The sequence below is a fragment of the Zea mays genome, chromosome 2 (assembly GCF_902167145.1).
Source record: "Zea mays cultivar B73 chromosome 2, Zm-B73-REFERENCE-NAM-5.0, whole genome shotgun sequence".
NCBI lineage: Eukaryota > Viridiplantae > Streptophyta > Magnoliopsida > Poales > Poaceae > Zea > Zea mays.
Genome location: NC_050097.1, coordinates 111600624 through 111605323, shown reverse-complemented (window position 1 = coordinate 111605323; position 4700 = coordinate 111600624). Strand labels below are relative to the sequence as shown.

Here is a 4700-nt window from a genome sequence, read left to right as displayed (position 1 = left end):
CGGGCGGTCTCTCGCGCACGCTCGTCTCACCTCCTCACTAACGGGTGGGCCGGTCTCATCAGCACCATCCCCAACCTGGCCGAACGCATCCCGTAGCTGGCGCGCGCAATAATCGGATCCGGCGACCGGGTATCCCCTGGATAAATAGCGGCAGCCTCTCCTCTATCCTCATGCGCATCCGTACACCGCATTTGTTGAACACCTCGCCTCCTTCCCAAACCCTAAAATTGTGCCACCGTCACTTGCCAGCACATGGCGGAGGTCGGTCTGCTGGTCACCGCGTCTCGCCGCCGTTCTGGCCCTGTGATTGGGTGTGGGCTGTTTGCTACCCAACACTGAGGGCCGTAGAGGATTCGCTTCCGCCTAGAACAGCCCGACTCCATGGGGATTGCTCATCGGAATCCAGATTCGCGTCGCGGGTCAACCATTGCCGGTAATACCGGTGCTTGCCACACCTAACTCCGGTGAGTCATTGCTCATATAGTACGCCAGGCTATTTTCTTCGCGTAGCACTATTCAGGATAGAGAATGGAGCACCGTAACGCCTAGTGGCCGAACTCCGGTAGGATCGCCGTCGTGGATTGGGACTCGCCGCCCAAGTCTGATGACTGCTGGCGCGGAGTAGCGTCAGGGTCACGTGCACCATTGATCCGGAGGTTAACGGCTTGGATTAGAAGCAGGCCATACCCTTTCACGACATTAAATCGGGGCCGTTGATCTTCGATCGGACGAATAGAGTTAGATCTTGGATCCTTGTCATTGAATCTTGATCCATCGGTTCTGGTTATACCCCGAGTTGCCATGGTGGGATCTAATCCTAACCGCGAGATTTGAATCCAATGGCCCAGGACTCACCATACCCCCTCGCGGGTACTATTTGTTAAAGAGTCCCCGAGAAAATCACTAATCAACCTGCCATCCAGATAGTACTGTGATCTGTGTCTCGGGGATCTTACACCGAGACCCCTGAGTTTTCCAGGAAATGAGGCTCAGTCCAGTCAACTCGAAATTCAGATAAAAATAAAATAGAAATAGATTTTTAATGTATAGAACTTGTTTAATTTGTAGAAAATGCATATGAACTCCAAATTGGTCCATTCCAGTTCCTAAATTTTCATAATATTATTGTCTATCCATTTGTGCCTCTGTTTTGGCATGAAAGACACATTAGAATTATTCTAGTACTTAATCTTGTACTAGGTGGATGCCCGTGCGTTGCAACGGAAACATATCGTCACCATAGGGAACGCGGCTCCTACCAATCTAGTATCAAAGGTCTCGCGATCATAAGCTCTGCCGCTGCCCCCAGACCTAATATAGTGGTCAGTTAAGGCTTGTAGTTCACGATTCTGCAACTCATGCAGAGGTGGATGACATGCATGATTGCGTCTGACAGACCTAATATAGTGGTGAGTTTTCAGCCGTTCCAAATAAACCAAACAAGGTAGATTCGCAATTTTCTAACTTCATGATGACTTCTATATACAGGAAGAGAAGCATGTGAGAAAGAGAATTGTGAACGGATGCAACTCACCGTACACAAATCATACTATTAGCTAAGCCTTACCACTATCATTAGATAAATAGCATCAACCTCTATATACAAGAAGTATGCATATAAACTTTACACTACCCCAATAAATACCCGAAATACACACAAGTTTGGAATATTATACTATACAAAAGCCAAAGTGACCAATAATTAGGAACACAGGGAGTAGATAATAACGTAAATAACAAAAATCACCTCCCATGGTGTAGGATAGATATAGTAGTTTTACATGTTATAGTAGTAAGAAAAATCTTTTTAAGAAATAAATGGAATCCAAAATAAATTAACAATAGCATAATATTTTGTGAACTGCGAGCACTTTAATGCTTAACACATGTATAAATTAGTGAATAGTGAACAGATCAATGTATTACATATTCCTATTAATGAAAGCACTAAAAACTCAATCAGTAAAATTAAACAAAGCCAACCAGCAGACAGCTTGATACCTTCACCGCAAGGGGACACGCGAGTGGTGATGTGGAGAACCTTAGTAGGGATCCTGACAGGTCCCTTAACCCTCAAATGCTTGTCCTTGGCTCCCTTTACCAAATCCACACAATCTGAAATGTACCAGAAATCGCACAAATTTGTCACTTCAATAATTCATTGAAAATAACTCTGCAACGACAGTCCAATACTATGGTGTAGCATGCGACATAGCCAATGAACAAAAGCAGAATAATCAGCCTAATGATAGAAGGTAGTAAGTATATATACAAAAGCAGATGAGTGCAAATCATAATTCGAATCGCGCATAGAAAATGGGTTCGCACACCCAGCCATTGTAATCCGTGACTAACTATCTCAGAAAAAAATTTGTACATGTTCTCTAAAACCTGACAGAAATATGGAAAGAACAAGCTATCGCCAGATCAAGAACAAGCTTGTATTTGGCTCATCGGTGCTCATACTAATATTTAATGACTCATGGTCAGGTTGATATCTTTATGGACGTGGCCTTTGATAGTTTGCATGAAGATGTGAGGCTGTTAAGTATTAGATTATCATCAATGGGCTTTGGTTTCTTTCCTGTTGGTTCTTTGCAATCTCGTCTTGCTCACTTCATCTGATCAAAGAAAAAATTGACAACACTTGATGCTAAATATGTTATGCATAAACTTTTTATAAACCAGATATATACATGTGCACAGCATTTTCCGCTCTCAATCAACTGACATCCAAAATAAACAAGAATGCAATCACATTTCCCAATAACCAATGCAGTTATCAGTGTTTATATGCAAAGCTAAACCTACTATTCCATGCATGCATAGTTTTTGGCCACGGTGATATTACAAAGATTCATTTCTAGAACCATACAACAAGTTCTTCTTGCAGTAGTGTCATGACACATCAACACCGCAAGGGACTCTACACCAGGGTGCTAATTGATCAAACCTTCATGGTTTTCCCTAACAGCCATGCATTGTGCTCTATGCATCTATCTGTCTCCACATAAGATGGATCTCAGTGCAAGCATTGAAGTATAGGTTTATTTCGCTATGAAACTTCAAAATTGTGTTTAATCCACCAAACCAAACTTAAATTCAGGAACTGGCAAGTATAACATTGAAAGAGGAGATAGAACATCCCATTGCATAAAGGTATACCATCATGATTTAATGAACAAAAACATTAAAAATAGATGGGAGATTTGTCACATTTGCTATCACAACAAACCACATGATAAACACACATATTAAGTCATAAACAGTAAAGCCAAATTTTCAGCATGTATTCTCCTAGATATCATGGGGAGGAGAGAAAAACATTGCTAAAGCACAAATACAAGTGTACGACAGAGAAATATCTAGGACATGATATGTTTTCCATCACCAGAAATAGAATCAGTTACATATGGTGCATTCACTTAATTGTCTTTTCTGTTTGCTTACACTTGCAGGCTAAAAGACAAGTACCACCCAACTAACCTATTATCTGTTACTGAAAGGTGGAGTTGTATTCTGTGTGGACTTTGGCCTTGTAATATCTAGGACATGATATGTTCTAGTATAAAGTTGTCCATTGAATGGTATGCTTCCAGCTCATCTTAACGATTTGTTGTTGGTTTATGCAGGAGGAATGAACGTTGCAAGGTTATAGCAAAAGATTTCTTTGTTGATTTGTAGAATAGAACTCTGGACCTGTAAGTTTATATTCACATTTGCTTGTGTCATGATGCCTTTTTATGGATGAACTGTTTATAGCTTGATATCCTGATGAATAGAGGCACTGGAATAACTGGGCCTGCAGCAAGTAAACCAGGTGGTAGTGATGGAAATTCTGATGATGATATAGACAATGACAAGAGAAGAAAGCATGGCAAAGATTCCTGAAAAGGAACTGATTCTATTTCTGGTGCCCCCAAGGCTCAACCAGTTAGTTCTGAATCACGCCGAGTCAAAATTGACATAGAGCAAACTCTAGCTCTTGTACGTAAGCTTGATTCTGAGAAGGGCATTGAGGACAATGTACTGTCTAGTGGTGATCATGACAAGTCAGATGTAGACAAATCACACATAGGATCTATGGGGCCTATAATTATAATCAGAGGTTTAACGACTGTCAAAGGCCTGGAGGGTGTTGAGCTCCTAGACACTATTCTTACCTATTTATGGCGTATTCATGGTGTTGATTGCTATGGCACGTCAGAGTCGCATGAGGCCAAGGGCCTTCGTCACGTGAGAGTAGACAGTAAGACTTCTAGCACATCTGATGTCAGTGCTGCTGATTGGGAGAAGAAGCTGGATACTACCTGGCAGGAAAGACTGAATGGCCAAGACCCACTAGTCATACTTACTGCTAAGGACAAAATGGATGCAGCAGCTGCTGAAGTTTTAGAACCTCTTGTTAGGAAAATCAGGGATGAAAAATATGGATGGAAATATGGCTGTGGATCCAAGGGCTGTAAAAAACCTTTTCATGTTCCTGAGTTTGTCCACAAGCATTTGAGGCTCAAACATCCAGACCTTGCATTGGAGTCTACGTCAAAAGTTCGAGAGGATCTTTATAACCAAAACTACATGAAGTATGTATATGTGATGCTCTATTTACAGCTAAATAACAGTATCATTAAAGTTTAGGAGGTGTGATACTTATCTAGTGTTTGCATGTTTTGTGTGACAGCTACCAAAACGCCTTCTCT

The 4700-nt window shown here is 41.6% G+C and overlaps 1 pseudogene; it reads left to right on the top strand.

The window, feature by feature from the left end:
- The first annotated feature begins 1358 nt into the window (after positions 1-1358).
- LOC109939335 (serrate RNA effector molecule-like) lies at positions 1359-4638 on the top strand (annotated as a pseudogene).
- Positions 4639-4700: the final 62 nt, after the last annotated feature.